Raw genomic sequence first — 18,095 nt, 5'->3', positions numbered from 1 at the left:
GAAATTTCCCCCAATCAAGACACCATGTTAATTTTAACTCTAAGAGTCATGACGGTTGTCTAAAAACTAAAAGATAATCAGACTGCACACACTGATTTGTAATATATAAAGCTCACACTCGTCCACTTTGGTTCTCTTTAGGATTTCTTTTACAAGCGACAAGTTACAAGTGGCACAGACCTTTTCTTGCTTCAAAGCACATATCCTTAGTATCGCCACTCTCCCAAGATATAATGGACATTTCAGAGAAATGGATAAGTGGACCTATCAAAAGATTGATCATGAAGTTTCAACCAATTCTGAGGATTATTGTTATCTTCAAATCCATAGCTGCCTAGCATAGAAAGGCATAATTCTCACTTCCTGGTCTCCACTTGGATTACCTTAGGTAGCATTCAGGCTGGAGTCAGTCATCTTCAAATATCCTTCTCCCTCATCTGTGTAAAGTAGATACCTTTTCCCTTTGCAGAACTTATTTTCCCAAAACCAAAGGCCAGATGAAACAGGAGAGTACAGTCTCTTCCTAAAATGGCAATTTAAAATAGGGGATTATTACAAAGCATTTCCTACTCAAATACATTTCTGTAGATAAAATAAGCTAAAGATAGAATAAAATTGTCCCTTAAAATTTGATACATTAGATGAATAACCACATTGCTGAGCACTGCATTTTTTCATTCAGTTATACAATTTTGTGTGTGCATGCATGTTGTAGACAGTAAGTGGCTAGAATACCCGGGGTTCTCAACAACCCAAAGAGAAAACAGAAGAAGAAAAACGAACAATTATGGTGACTACTACTTGCAGTTTAAGTCTGAATTGATGGTGAGGAAACTAAATAGACTCAGATAACAAACTATTTAATTGCAGGTGCATGCAGAGCTTTACAGTACTTAATACTGCAGATTGTCTCCCTATTTGTTTTTGGTTATTCTAGTCTCCTTGAATAGGTGTGAAAGGATGAAAATCCTTCACAAATGTTTATAAAACATGGAATATCATACTTGAGTTTAAGTTATCCCAATTACTTTTGCAGACCAGTAAAATCTGCGGCTCACGGAAGTCCTTTATTTCCAGGGGATTTAAACATAACAGCACAGTGTGGTTTGAGGATCAAGCCTTCCAGTAGTCTTCCTCAGCATATGACATGACTGTCAAATCAGATGAACTAATTAGACTTCAAAATGTATTTCCTGCACTGCATATGGTGTTAATGATTCTCTCAGTTTTTGTAAGGAGAGTGGAATGGTGATGGAATGTTAATGGAGTTGTAAATAAGTTTGTTTTGTTTTGTTTTGTTTTGTTTTCCAAATTCTAGGTAGCTTATGTTTTCTTGTGTCGTGTTTACTCCTTTTATTTTATAAAAGATACATTCTATCCTCAATCTATGCTGGCATTGGTATCAAGAGGTGTTCCCTTGTAAAACATAAGGGCCATTGGTAACTCTAGATTAATAGGTGAATTAAGTGCTTCTGAAAGTACCATCTGACAGCCTTAGGGCTGAAAAGATTATTTCTCTCTCTACAATTCTGTCAGCAGCATTTTCCACAAACATCTTGCACCAGAGTCCTTACTCCATCTTGAAGAGGTCACAGCTCCAGGGATCAAAGCAGGTTACTAAGATCTGTATTTGAGCACACTGGTCCCAAGCAGATAAGGAACTAGACCACTGAAATAAATCAGGTTAGACAATCAAAATGGAAAGAAAGTAAGGTACTTAGATGTGCCCTAACTATTTTAACCTTGCCATGTGAAAGATCAATGTAATTGTACTGAAGCAAATTAATCTATGGTGTTTCTTCTCAGCTGAGGAACTTGTCAATGAATAAATAACAGCTAGATTTACAAGAGCATTTTTTTTAATTTGAAGAATAAATAACAAAATAATCAAATAAAAAATGTGGATTAGTTATGTTTTCACTTACTGATCAACTTCTTATTTGGAATCAATAATAGCATTATCAGTTGTGCTACAAGAACATAACAAAGATTTCTTTTTAAAAACCACAGTTTTGCTAAGGTTATGTGCTGAAGCTTCTCAAAACACAGGGAAAAGTATTTGTGAATATGACCATTACAAATTTTTAGTTTTCAGGCTTCTATTTTCCTTGGTTGGATCTTCTGGTCTCCCAGTGAATATTTATTAATTTTAATAATTTGTAATTTTTTGGGTCTAAAATAATATTTCTTTCCCAAATATATAATTAATGTTTCAATACTCCCTTTCCCATAATTGCTGATTACCTAAAAACCACTTTGATAGTGAAACAAGTAATTTGACTACTGAATTTGAAGCAAGACTCTTGGAAGACTATGAGCTTAAGGTTAATTTGGCTTTTCTTCTCATTCATGGCATCAGGTGTTTTACAAACTAATACAACCATCCATGGAAACAAGCCACTGTTCTAGTCTCATGTTTGGAGCTTTGATGACTTACTTCAGCACTAATAAATAGCAAACCCATCTTGGACTTTGGGGAATAAAGTGTCTCAAGTAGTATGTTGAAGTTCAATTTGGGTCCTGTCTGTTGATTCATTCTGTTGTGGTGGGTTTTGGTTTGTTTGTTTGGTTTTTTTTTGAGTTTTGTGTGTATGTGTGTACACATGTGTGTGTTGTGTGTTTTGTTGTTTTGTTTTGATTTTATTTTCTTTTGTTGGTTATGTTGTTTGTTTGGTTGTTTGTTGTTTTTCCCTGCATGGTATACCTACAAAACTCAAAACCTAGAGTTCTCACTTAGGCACAAATACACATGGAATCTATTTCAAGTTTTAATAAATATGTAGGGGTCTTTCTTTTCCTTTCTCAGCCTCTGAGGACCATAATGAGTTGACATTTACTGATATCTAGTGAACAGAGTTTTTTGAAAGAACTCATGAAGAGCTTCTTATAAAAATATTTATATTTATTAGGAGTGTCTTCACCATCTATAAAACCAACACGTGCACATACTGAGTCAATGAAAGGATGATTTCAGGTGTGTTCTGTTCAACTATGAACACTGGTGTCGTGCAGCTTCAGTGACACTCTGAAGAATACAGAGTCTTTGGAGAGTTAAAGTTATTTTTTGGCTGACTGCTTTGCTCTGGTTTTGACAACATGCACTCTGTGATACTCCTCAAGAGTGGATCTTGTGGATTAGCTCATGTTGAGGCCTACACGAGAGGCTGAGGATGTTAAATTGAGTATGTGTGTGAGAAAAGATTACAAAAACATTGATTGCAGTGGAAATTACACATTCTGATGTAGACAACAACATATCCTTCTTTCAGCTTGTGTAGCCCTTATGTCTCAGATAGTTAATTTCATTTTTGCACACTTTTTTTTTTTTTTCCCTCAGGAAAGTAGATAACACCATATGGCTTCAAGGCCGTTATGTCACTATTTTGTGAAGATAGTACAAAGGAAATGTCATGAAAATCTTTTTGTCATTCTATAAATTGAATGCTCAAATCCTGTTGTTATTCAAAAGGTGGCAACTCTTCATCTTACACTGGTTTTATGTTTGAACTTCAGATTCCGGAGAGGAGACACTTCCTTGTGAATAGAGAGAAAGAGTTGTATTTTTCTGAATCTGAGATTTCTAATTTCTACTAACTTAAACTAGTTTAAGGTAACAGCTTCAGGAGATTCTCTTAAGAATCTTCTTTGGTTTTGAAATGCATTGAGTTATTGAAATAATGTATGAGAAGTTAGTGTGAAGTTCTACAAAATTAAGTATACTTAACTTACAATGAACATTCTTGACATTGATGACATATTCAAGAAGACCTGACTTCTGATTCTGGAAATAATACACTTTGTCCTTGAAGCTGTGGATGCAGACCCTCTCCATGATTATTTCAAAGATGATACCATTGTCCAAACTCTATAAAAAAAGGATATATAAAAAGCATTCTGACTCAGATGACCATTATATTTTGCTGGTGGCTTTAACCCTTATTTTTCCCTCAGATTTTATTTTCTTTCATTTGTAAATCAATGATCACAGTTCATAATTGTAATTATTGTGTTTGATTTTTAATTTGGATGTTACCGTAGCAAGGCAAAGACGTGCAATACTAGAAATCTCAAGAGGTGTTAATAGAGACAACGATAAGAATTGGCCTACTATTAATTGTGCTCTAGATTTGTGCAAGTTAGCAATTTCTGGAATAAATTTACTTAGTATTCAGTAACTTAAAATGTCCTTTCCTTTTGTGGGACTGAATCTTTTGAAGCTAGATGAAGTGTAGTTTTTACACTAAGGAAGTTATTTTGAGGGAGAAAATTTCATTAAATTCCAGATCAGTAAAAATTCAGGGATGGCAGCTCTGGTTTAACAAATATATTTGACTTTTCTAAGGATAATAGAGAAAAGTGACAAAGGGAGGTAGTTGACATAATTTTGTTTAGACTTCTAAAGCACATTTTACACAGCTTGACAGATAAAAGCCATATTGAAAATAAAGTCTCTTGGGGTTATAGGAGGAATAACAAAGTGAATTGGAATGTGGCCAGGGGAAAGAACTGAAGATCTATAATTTACACGGTAAACCTGGGCTAAGAGGCAGTCTGTTAGACCATATTTGTTAATATTTTTTTGTGCAGCTTCTGATTCTTTTTCCAGCAATAAACTATAGAGTTTGTATATAATATTGATTTGTTTTTAATCCCTGCAGACAGTATGTAACTATACATTAGTAACCTAATTCTAGACCCTGGGGAACCTGGGCAATCAAATTCGGCATAAGCTAATTAGATGTTGAGTGTCAGTTTATTTGATCTCCTTTACAAATACTTATTTTAATGCACTTCTACAATATTGATGGCAAAAAAAATAATAACATTGTACCTTTTTACTTCTCATATTTGTCTGCTTATGTTAAAAAAAATAAAATAAACCTGTGTTAATAGTTGTGTAATAAAAGTTAATTCCTTGCCTGCTGCTAGTCCCTGGTTAAATTTAAAGTGTTGCATTAAACTGTACTGTCAAGTCTGCTTGTCTTTATATTAATGTTTACATTGTGTTTTACAACTCTAGACAAAGTACACCTTTCTGTAAATGAGAGGGAACCTGGGACAGAAATTGCATAGAAGTCCCTTTTCTTTAATAAAATCATATTTCAGCAGAGCTCTTACATTGATTTTTAACTACATGCATGGACTAGTTTAAAATATTCCTGATTTTGCTGTCTTGACAAATTGGTTCTAAGCTATTTTCCTTTGAAGGAAGACTGTGACTGACTCTTGAATAGGCTAAATTAATTTAGAACACAAAGCATTTCAGCCTCAAAACAATACACTATGAGAACAGAGGGTGGAAGGATAAAAAGATTATAAAGTCCATTCTTTCTGCTAACCATGCATGTCCAGCAATGTAAACAGCAACACTTACAAAGGGAAATGGACTCAATGATTCAAGCCAGCTGCTTTCTTCCTCGTACCTGGAATCAGAGAATATCTTGAATCAGAAGGAACTCATAAGGATCATTGAGTCCATCTCATGTTTATCACATCCTGTAGTAAGTGTGGAATTTCAATTTTTGCAGCTGTGTTTAGAAAATATGGGGAATTATCTGGGAAAAAAAAATACTATTTAAAAAAAAGAAGTTTGTATGTAAAATAACTGGAAGTTAGATTTACATTTTTTTACTGAGAACCAAGTGCTTAGGATGGATAGTCCAAGGACACTCTGTATAAATATCATGAAGCACTTTAACTCAACATAATTATTTTGTCTCTTTCATTACTAAGTCTGGATGCCTTGGCACAATATAGTTCTACAACAGGAACTTCATTTTTGGATCTATTAACAGCAAGTAAATTATTTATTAACTTATGGTATATCAGGAGTAATTTGGCAGTTGGCAGGCATCAGTGAGCCACAGATTAACATAACACTGCTGTTTGTGTCCAATATCTTCTGACCCATCAATTTTTTAACCAACACTTTTATTTTGTTTTTTATTAAGGACACAAAAGACACTTGAACTGCTTTGCTCACTTGGTGTTGCTCTGTCTGTAGGCATAACAGTGTGTTTTATATTGACTGAGACTGAACATCTTGCCAGTTGTTTTTGAAAGCAATATTACATATGGCTACTTAGCAGAGGAAGAGACTTCCACTGTATGTGAAAATCAGCAAGAAAATCTGGAGACATTCTAGAAAAATTTTGTGATCTTGTTACAATGTGAGGAAAAGTGGCAACGGTGGCAAGATACAGTTTTAGATAGCAAGAGCCCATTTGTTCAGAATGATCTCATCTGGGAGACCAGTCTCATTGAGGAGGGTGGCTTATTTCCCAAAGGGCTTGTGCCAGGCAAAATATAGCTGGTAAACAATTGTCATTGTGCTCAAAAAAAAAAAAAAAAAGATTTTCTAGTGTTCAACTCTGCATTTTCACTCCATATTGTGCAACTGTGAACTCAATAGCATGTTGTTACCTTCTCTGGTTGCTGCTGCTTTTCCTCTGTAGAGTCACTGAAGGCACTGATAGACTTTGAGGTTTCTGCTGCTTTCTGATGTACCTTGAACTTTCTAAGCTACCTGACATTTCAGTATCATCAATACTTTTATCTCCTGATATCTCGTCATGCTAGATCAAGAGCTTAGAAAAAAACAACAAATCCCAGGCATTTTCCTTTTCAGATGCATTCCAATGGAAAAAAAAGGCTTCACCAGAAGAGGATTTACTTCAAAATAGAAGCTTTTGAAAATTTCCCTGTAAATTTCAAAATAGGCCCTATCTTTACTTAGGATCTCAAATTAAATCAAATGAAAGGAACAGATTAAGATATGCACAAGGAGGCAGTTTTCTTTAGCTCAACTAAAGGTTTCAGTATATTGGGTTAGAAACACTCAGGAATGTGGTTTTGGTTGTTTAAAATACTTGTACACTTACATATTTTCCAGGAGAACATTAAAAGGAAAATTCCCTTATGAATACCAAGTTCTGAGAAGTTAATCTCTTGAACTACCATTAAATTTGGGAGGAAATGTTACATGTCACTGAAATTGTTCACATAGTTATCCCAATTAAATATACAGTTGTACTTAATCCGTATTTTTCACAGGAAGATATCAGCTATAGTCAAATATCATTTGGAAAGGTCAAAATAATTTTCATTCAAATTTAAATTTTTAAACCAAACACAATAATTTTATTTTTATACAAAATTTAATCTTGAATAATTAAAAAATGCACCAAACCCACCAACCACTAAAATTGAAGAGGTAGGCCATACTGAAGTTCTGATTAAAATTCACAAAAAAAAATTCACAAACAATTATGTTTTTCTAATAGATTTTTTTTAACTGTCTAAGCAATCATTGACCTTTTTTTTTTTATTATTTTTTACTGAAAGAGTTGAATATATCTCACAACAAAAATTTAGTTCTTAATGAAGAAAGCATTTTACATAGGACTGGACATGAGAATGCAGTCAGTTCTGTTCAGACCAACACATATTTGTTACTTATTACATCACGAAGTTGCCAAAATACCAAACAAAACATTAATCTGAAACTCCTTCTGAGTCATATGAATGAATAAAACTCCTATCTATTTTCTATGGATTCAGACTGTTATAGAAAGATCAATACAAAAGAAACAAGACCATGCAATATTTATTTAAAAATAAATAGATCCTATAATTTGTGATTAATTTTTCACTATGACACCATTATGTCAGTGTTAGCTGATGTGTACTCTGTTACTCCACCATGTTCTAATTGGCCTTATGTCATGGAAACATACCTGATTTCTCTGCTTATCTGTAGTTTAAAATAAGTTTATTTCTTCCAAACTAAAATAACTAGTGTTCTTCTTCATCTACAAAGAGAGATGGCAGGTAGCTAGTCATCAGAGACAAGCAGAACCAATTCCAGAAGCCCTTAATAACATGCAATGCTCACTAATTAATCTAGTGATTTTCATAGCATTTGTGTCATTTGATACCACTTCCATTTATGTACTGACCACACGCAGTTTCTATTACCCACCCCAATATGTGAAAATCTTTATATTTTGGGGATAAATCTAGTAAACATTTCAAGTCCAATCACAGAATCACAGAATCACAGAATGTTAGGGATTGGAAGGGACCTCAAAAGATCATCTAGTCCAATCCCCCTGCTGGAGCAGGAACACCTAGATGAGGTTACCACATGAAGGCGTCCAGGCAGGTCTTGAGTGCCTCCAGAACAGGAGACTCCACAACCTCCCTGGGCAGCCTGTTCCAGTGTTTTGTCACCCTCACTGAGAAGAAGTTTCTTCTCAAATTTAAGTGGAACCTCTTGTGTTCCAGTTTATACCCATTGCCCCTTGTCTTATCATTGGTTGCCACCAAGAAGAGCCCAGCTCCATCCTTGTGACACTCACCCTTTATATATCTGCAAACATTAATGAGGTCACTCCTCAGTCTCCTCTTCTCCAAGCTAAAGAGACCCAGCTCCCTCAGCCTTTCCTCATAAGGGAGATGCTCCACTCCCTTAATCATCTTCGTTGCCCTGCGCTGGACTCTCTCCAGCAGTTCCCTGTCCTTCTTGAACTGAGGGACCCAGAACTGGACACAATATTCCAGGTGCGGTGTCACCAGGGCAGAGTAGAGGGGAAGGAGAACCTCTCTCAACCTACTAACCACCCCCCTTCTAATACACCCCAGGATGCCATTGGCCTTCCTGGCCACAAGGGCACAGTGCTGGCTCATGGTCATCCTGTTGTCCACCAGGACTCCCAGGTCCCTTTACCCTATGCTGCTCTCTAATAGGTCGTTCCCCAACTTATACTGGAACCTGGGGTTGTTCCTGCCCAGATGTTAGACTCTACACTTCTCCTTGTTATATTTCATTAAATTTTTTCCCTGCTCAACTCTCCAGCCTGTCCAGGTGTCGCTGGATGGCAGCACAGCCGAGATCAAATCTTTTGATCATTTTCAGAGCAGGACAATTACACCAAAAAAATGTCATACTATGTGGTAAAATGTGAGAACCAGTGAATATGAGTTCACTGACACACTAAGACCAGCTACAGGATTAGGTTCACATGCTGGAGAAATAACAAGAAACTAATTTAATAAAAGGCAGAAAGGTAATTTGTATGTAGGAAATTAGTAATTTTTAGAGTTCTCTCTCCTCTTTTCTAAAAATGCAGTTAATATATAAAAACAAGTAATATTTGTGGTCATGGACGACTCACTTTCTTGTATTCCAGCTTCTTGTCTTTCATAGTTTATAGACTGGCTAGTTTTAAGATACATAATGTGTACTGTTATAGAGACTACACAGACATACCACCACTCCAGGGTATGAAACAGTTCATAAATGTTTGAAAAGGGATTCCTGCCTCATCAGTTTTCAGAATATATAACTGCTCCACAAGCAAAAAGACCATCCTCTTCTTATGTCCCTAGAGCACATGAATGCTAGGAGACTGGATACCCGATCCAAATGTGCAAATTGAGTTTGGCAAATTTGTATTTCTAGCTCTACTTGCATTACAAAAAAAAGCTGTGTTGCTTTGGGGGCTTTTGAGGGTTTTTTTTGTTCTGTTTTTGTTTTGTTTTGTTTGGGCTTTTTAAAAATATTCTTTTTTTTCACCTCAAAGTATGCTCATCCTTAAGGTGTACTATGGATTGACATTTCTCTGTTTCCCTTGGAGAGCCAGAAAGCAGACAGATGGGAAGCTGGAACATTAATGAAATAATAAAGCTATTTTTATTTATTTATTTATTTATTTATTTATTTATTTATTTATTTATTTAAGTAAATGATGGTATTTAAGAGCCCACTGTCAGTTTTTAAGTCATATTTTTAGTTAGGTTTTTGCCTTTTTTTTTTTTTTTCCTATACCCTACTATTTCTATAGTGTCTCAGATTATGGTAATACAAAGAGTGGAGAAGGGAAAAAGACATCTTTTCGTTGAAAAAAGTGCATGGACTTACGTAAGCATCTACAGAGTTATTTTTAACACTTTATGCTCATTTTACCTGATTTATTTGCCTTCCAAACACAAAAGAAGATGCAAAAGCTAGGAAAACACATGTAAAACAGACCTGTCAGTAAAGGAAGCCAGAACAAGCATCTCAGTGCCTGATGTCCCTTAAATTAATGTCTGTGTACATATATATGCATCCTTATCCAAACCCACACACTAGATTTAAGTTATCACTGTCTGGAGAGAAGTTTTGGGATTCGAACTATCTTGTGCACATATTTTTGAAGGAAGATTCTTTACAGCATTCCTGGAAATAAGAGAGCAAAAGATCAACAGATGTTGTTTCTGTGGTTTTTTTTGTTTGTTTGTTTGTTTTTTTTTTAATTAAAAAAAAAAATGCTGCAACAAATTGTTATTTGAGGGATGAAGGGAGAATGAGTTTCTCATTCTTGAAAATGTTTCCAGGTAGAGGACACAAGGGTTACGTCTACACCAGTAGGTAGCTCACTGAATCTACCAAGTGAAATGGATAGTGCTAAGGATCCAGTGTTCACACTACTTGTTTTTCATGGGGATTACTCTAGACTTGTTTTAGTTTGGCCCAGCAGCCTGTTTTCCCAATGGCTGTTAGATGGCATTCAATGTGGTCCTAGAGAGCGTCTTCAAAAATAGCTTCACCCAAAAGAAATCCAGCTCATGCACTCCTGAAGCTTCTCCACTCTGAGAACCAAAGCAGTCTGAAAAGCTCAGCTTTCAAAACAATCTGAGCACAGCTAGCTATTCAAGCTGAAATGTTAATGAAGCTAATGCACCCAGCAGAAGTGAGAGACTCAAACTGGCACTGCAGTATCACTCTAAGGAAAAACATGATTTTACTTTCTAGCACATGCTTAGACTCTTATTATCTTTCTATGGCTGAGAATGAAGAGAACTCTGGTTACTATGAGAGACCCAGAAAAGAAAGAGGATAATAATATTCAAAAAAATTTTCTCTTATCGTCTTCATTCATAGACTCCAAGTAGGGCATTTAGCTTGAGCCAGATTGAGGGATGTATTGATTTGACAACCACTATTTATGATAACAAACATTGTTTCCTCTTTCAGGGAGCTGACATCTGCTTTTCTCTGATGGAAATAAAATTCTAGAGAAGAGAAAAAAAAGAAGTCATTCATGACTCATTGCATTTTCATGACAACAAATGTTTTTTACAGACGTCAGAAGACAGATGCTCACCACACACATTTTAATACATTTAAATTGTCATGTCCCAATCCTAAAATCTACGTGTTTGTTGTGTTATCCCCAGGGGCCATATCTATAGAACTGCCTGGATTTGTATACAAAGTGTATGTCATAAAGCAGAACTTGTGAACCCTAAACCAAAACTCTGGAAATCACTGTTTGCTCCCTATAAACCAAAATGATAAAACATTCTTTGCAGTTTAATTTGCTTTTTTACTGTAAGAAGTTCAACAATTATCAGGGTGTATGCACTACATTAACATCAAGATAAAAACTATAGTTTATCTCATGAACTGCTCTTGAAACTATGCATATTTAAGGTATGTTTTATATATTTAATGGTCAAGCCACCATATCCAAACCAGCATAATAGTCTAGGAGGCTATAGTTGCTCTTCTCACTTCGTTTTATATTTTTCTTACAGAATTTTTGAAATAAACTTAAAGAAACTTTTCTTAAAATGTTTGTATTTGTTTGAACTTTACTTTTGTTAATGTCTTCCTGGAATTCAGTTTGTGGTCCAGCAACTTTGTATGAAAGGGACACAAGGATTAGATTTTATTTGGTTTTGTTGGTTCAAGAATGAAAGTAGTTTGAGGGACATGAAGTTGTGAGACAAGAAGAAGCTGTATTATAGAAATTCATTCTTGTGTACACAAATTTACACGCATGTTGTACCATTCCTATCTCTATACATCCTACAAAGCAGAAGCTGTGTAGAAAAGAGCAATTCCTATTGATTTGATAGGCCTAACCATAGCTTTTAAATCCAGAGTAGCCCAAAATAATGCACTCCAAAAGCAGATTGCTTCTTAACATGAAGCAACCAGTATATTTAAGAACACATTGTTTCTTCAGGGATCCACACAAATGGCTTTATGTTAATTAAGAAATTGGATTTAGCATGGTGTCTTAAATTTATTTTACTAAAACACTTGCATGGTTCTACAACATCTTAAATTCTCTGTATACACATATACATGCAGACATTTACACATTTGCGCACATTTATTTATATATGTGCAAGATGCAGCATATGAATAAATGCAAGAGCTTTATAGATACATATGAAAACAAATAAATAATTGCTGACACATTTTCTTGCATCTCATTTTTTGGACTTTATGAATGATATGACAGGAAACACATCAGTATTTAATTACTTCCAGATGTTCAACAACAATTCTTCATACTTTTTAAGACAAAATCTATTGTACATGTAACACTCATTGTTTTGAGTTTAATACCTTACAAGAGCTTAATACTTTTCAAAATGTTGCTGCTTATAGTTTTTATTTCAATAACTAAGGTTGTACCAAGAAGTACCATTCTGCATTTATTTCAGTATTTCTGCACATATTCCCATTTCTGCTTTTTATAAATATCAACAAGTAGTATCAATGGAAAGATATTATATGAAACCAGGAAATACGTTTCAAGAAACATGAAAATTATCCTATGGCTATCTGTGCCCTATTTTCCTGCTCTGTCAGACTAAAACAAGCACAACAGTGATGACATGCCTGAAAGCAGTGGTTTTTCACCATGAAAGTGCAAGGTGTTGAGATCAGGTTTTTTCTTTAATGTTTTGAAATGAAGTATCATTTGCATAACTAAAATATTTCTGCTTAAATAGTGTTCTGAAAAACATTTTGTTGTGACGTTGAGAAAATTCTTCAATATTTTACCTCTGGGGATTAAATTCTGAGTCCAACAAAGTAAAATCTTATACTCACATTATCAAGGTTGAACATGAACTATTCTTTTGAAAAAAGTTTATATCAGAAGAGAAATACTCATTTCTTACATATATACTAAAGATTTATCTGTAGCACATTCCTGTGATAGTTAAAAACACTAGACTATATTCTGGACTAAATGTGAATCTTATTGTAACTGAATGACTACTCTTTGTATTACAGAAGAAGAAAAATAGCTGACCATATAGAGCCAACTATAACTTGCCTACAGAAACACATCTCCCTAAAAATATTCACAATCTATGTATAATGTTCAGAGACAATGCAAAACAACAACAACAACAAAATAATAGCAATGGTGTATTTCTTCAAAACTGTCACTAGGAATATGTAGTGGATAACCAGAAAAATCTTTCTTCAATGCCTAATTTCTGTTCTGCCATAACCTTACAGTGTAGCTGCTACTATGTATGCCAATCAGCATGTCAAGTTTGATGCAATTATTCTTCCTGTAAAGGAAAAAAAAACACCTGAGCACTTTTCGCCCGCTCTTCATTTTTATGACAGAATGCTCTCTTTTTTGAGTGAGAAGAGGAATTATTAAACAAGTAAAGAGATGAAAAGTCAAGGTAGGCTTTTTACTGCTGATAGTTCTAACTGGAGGAGCCACGTGGTGATGGAAGTACAAGACTGGACAACAAGACATGTATGTACATGTCAGAAAAGTGTTTGAGATGTAATAATTATTTCAGTCTTTTCACTCACATATACTGATTCCTACACAATACAATTATTGCAACATATGTATCAGACATTCAAATACAACCAAAGAGTGATGAATAACATAAAAAGGGAAATGCATAGTTATACACCAGTGATTTTGAAAAGTGCTCAATAAATCATGTCTATAAAAATACACTATACTCTAAATAACTATCTTATCTGGAATGTGGAGCTATATGCCAGTAAGCATGCGAACAGCTGGCCTTTTTGACAAGGAACTGTATAGCTAAAATTGTTTCAGTTCACCTATTTGGTTTTTATTTTTTAATTATACATAACTATGCCAGTGAAAAGTAAGAAAACTGTCAGATTATTCTAACTTTATTTTATTGTAGTTTTACAAATATTCTGTCAACAGAATGTATTAAAATAAGAAACAAACACCTTAATATTTCTTTGGTGACTTTTTGTGTCCCTGAATTCTGAAAGCCTGTGGCTTTTTATGAGTGTCCTAAAAAAACCCGCAAATGAACCTCCATAAAACCAACAAACAGAACAAATTTCCTATTGAAGAACAGGGATATTCTTCTAATATATTGTTATTGAGGTTGTTAATGACTTTACACAATCATGTCTTTAATTTCTGAGCACTTAAAGACCTTGAAATTATTTGTTGGTGTTTTGTGCAGAATGAATATGAATTTATGGTTTAAAGTTATCATATCACAGTAAGAAAACACATTCACAGTTAAATTTCCATCTTGTGATATAATTTTGATGCAATGGTAAGTCAGCTGCCTGAGGAACTCATATTACTTTCACATCTTCCAGTGAGAATGTCAACTTCTCCATAAGGAAATCATGCAGTTATGAAATGTCAAGGCTTCTAGTTTCATCTACATTATGATAATTTATCTTCCACTCAATCTCAAAATAAATGATGTTTTCCAACGAATTGAGCTAAGAATGTCACCTTTCTTTTTTGCTGAAAAACAAAGAGGAAAACAAATAAACCAAACAACAACAACAACAAACATAAACCTCCAACAAACAAAACAAAACAACAAACCCAAACAGACAAGAAAACTCCCAGTCAAACCACAAACACTTTTAGGGATTATTTGGCACAAGACAGGTCACTACTCAGAATACAGGGAAGCTGCAGCAAGGACCAGCTCAAACTCACTCTCATTTTTTGGGAATGGGTTGGGAAAGCAAGAGTGGCATGTCAGCTGGAATGTGCTGAAAACAAAAAGCCCTAAAGAAATGGGGGGAAAAGGAACTGTAGCATGACAACCACAAGGAAGGTGGAGAATTTCTCTTAATAGAGCTTGACAGAAAAGGAAATGCAAACTATGAGCCAAGAAACTCTTTCTGCTATTTGTCTCTGCTGGTTTCAAAGAAATAGTATAACCCTTCTGCATCTTCTGTCTAAATAAACAACTGTAATAGTAAAATACCCAGACTGAGATCTTCTAAGAAAATGTCATCTTCCTGAATTTGAATATTAGTTAATTGGTTACACAGAAAAGGAAAATGTTTTGCCATATAATCACTGGATAATTTAGGTTGGAGTGACCTCTGCAGGTTGTCTGTTTCAGCTTTCTTCTCACAGCAGGGACAATTTAGATCAGGCGGTCAATCACTTGTATTGTACTGCATCAGTAAAAGCATTTTCCTAGTATGTAATTGGAATTTTATCTGTTACAAATTGTGTTTGTTGCCTGTCACCCTGTCACTGTGCCCTTCCAACATGAGTCTGAATCCATCTTCAACTGTATCTTTTATTAGGATATATTTGAAGAGAGCAACTATATCTCCCCTTAGCCTTCTATTTTAGGATTGAACAAAGCCAATTCTCTTTTCTGGATCCAATCCGGCATGTCCACCTCTTTCTTCTTCTGCAGAGCCCCAAACTGGACACAGTGCTCCAGATGCAGTCTCACGAGGATTGGATAGGAGAGAGTGATTACTTCGAGACAGTTAGCTACACTTTTGCTAACACAGCCCAGAACGTATCTGGAAAAGATATCACCACAAGGACACACAGCTGACTCAGGTTTAACTTGTAGACCACCAGAATGCCCAAGATGTTTTCTGCAGACCTGCTCTATGCCTCAGCCTGTGTGCTGCCAGGGAGTTATTGCTTCTCAGGTTATAGGACTTTTCATTTTCTTTTGTTGAACTTCTTCAGATTCTTGTCAGCTCATTTCTCCAGCCTGTCGAGATCCCTCTGAAGAGCAGCTCTATTCTCCAGAGTATTGACCACTCTTCCCAGCATGGTCTGTTAGCAAACTGAGAAATGCCTCTAGTAAACAACTCCCACACCGACTTTGTAGCTTTGATCACAACTTTTTCAAACTGGACAGTTTTCTGTCAAGCTTCTTATCCATCTATTCCACACATCTCACCAATTTGCCTGTAAGTATACTTTGTGAGGACATAAGCCTTGTCAAAAGCCTTGTGGAAATCAATGTCAACAATATCTAGGGCTCTTCCCTTGTATAGAGACAGTAGTCTCATGATGGAAGGCAATCATGTTGGCCAAGCACAATTTGCCCTTGGCAAATTTGTGCTGCGTCTTCTCAGTCACCCTTGTCCTTCCTGAGCCTGGCCACAGCTTCAGCAACTGAATACAGCACACAACCAATAACTAGTTTCCTTTGTGCAGCATTGCATCCTCTTAGATTTGAGCTGCCTTTTTTTTTTTTTTTTTTTTCTTCTTCACACAAGGTCTGAACATTATTTGGAGTGAAAAATCTCACTACCTTCTTATAGCTTTGTTTTATCAATAATGGCCATAATGTGAAAAAGTTCAGCTCAAATTTTCATCTGGCCTCAACTGCTCTTAATATTGCAATCTTAGGAATGATTCTTCTTCTTCTGTAAAAGTCATTATTTTGAAACCCATTTAGCGTTTGCTATCTTCAACACAAGAAAAATGTTCCAGGCAATCCATACTAGCTTGTGTTCTAAATCAAACAGCAAGGTAGGATATATTATTGTGAACACGTGTTGAGACTAAAGGGTCCTGAAAAGTGCAACTCAGTTTTTTCTTTTTTCTTCCATTTAAATTAACAGATTGAAGGAGGTTCCTGTCTGTCTGACAATAGTGATTATTTTATCCGACATCGTTTTGTTTGAGAAAACCACAGGGAAATCCCAGGTTGGAATTTTGATTTCTTTTCTTCATAATGGACTTTGGCTGCTACCCTGCCACATAATTAAGTAAGCTGTCAATATATATTACACCCCCTAGAGAAGGATACTCTGCCAGTGCTTTTCCCAGATGAACGTCACATTAGAAGCATTTCTACATCTGACTAAAAAAGGTGGAAACTGGCAAATAGAAAGCTATGTCAGTGCATCACTCTCCTGCATGATTTCTGACAATTTAAGCTCTTAATTTTTTCTAAATGTACTTGATAGTCTTGGTACCCTCTCAGAGGCAGATCAATAAATGTGAAGAAAATTGAACTGATTGCTAGATAAAGTTCGTTCTGAAAAGTATGAATAGCCTGACAACTATAAGGGGAAGCAAAAAAAAAAAAAAAAAAAAAGGTGCAAAGTTTGAACAAGGATTTTGTTTTTAGATTTTTTTACTTTTGAGAAAGAACAGGAGAAGGCCAGGTAAGCTGACAGATGACATTAAGAATGACACTACCTATCATATAGCCCTTATAGCTCAATGGCATGGGTTTCTACGTGGAACTGACTACCTTAGTAGCAACAAAAAAAGAACGACATAACTGATTAAACAAAAGAAAATAAACAGGCAAAAAGGAGCAAAGTAGTTTAGATAGAATATGAAAGATAAATGGGGGTGCCTGACTCCTCATTAAAAATTACTGTGGTTAGTGGAGACTGTGCAAGCAAAATAAATCAAGATTTGGAGACATTCTGAAAAAGATAAAGCACAAAGTAGCAGGCAAAGTCCAAGAACCACAACAGGCTGAATGGATGAAATGAATTGACACATAATTGTCTCTTGTGATAATTTAACATTTTAATATTGGAGTCTTTCAATCCAGGCTGTAGGAAGAAATGAAACCAACAAACAACAAAACAAAACAAATAAAACCACAACCAAACAAAAATGCAAAACAACAAAAAAAACACCGCCAACAAAAAAACTCGCAACCAACCAAACACCAAAACCAACAAACAGCAACCAAACAAACAAAAAGAAAAAAAAAACCAACGACATAACAAATCAGAGGCCTGCTATTTAATGATGTTGATGACACAATTAATTTCTGAAAAAGTACATGCAACAGTTTGTACTAGAGCACATAACAAATTCCTGGGTCTCAGAGATGCTGCATTAACATCTGTCTGCACTAGAACTTATTCAAGAATCAACCAGTGGAGTGATCGTGCCTTTAGACAGTGTAACGTCCAGTTTTATTACTGCAATATTAATAAGAAAGGATTAAATCAGATTTGTTACTTTCAACACTCATGATGGGATAATATTGCCTTACCTGCAATATTAACAGAGCTCGTACAGACC

Source organism: Columba livia, chromosome 2 (genome assembly GCF_036013475.1).
Source record: "Columba livia isolate bColLiv1 breed racing homer chromosome 2, bColLiv1.pat.W.v2, whole genome shotgun sequence".
Taxonomy (NCBI): domain Eukaryota; kingdom Metazoa; phylum Chordata; class Aves; order Columbiformes; family Columbidae; genus Columba; species Columba livia.
The sequence above is the reverse complement of the archived record's forward strand: the minus strand, read 5'-3'. Positions refer to the sequence as shown.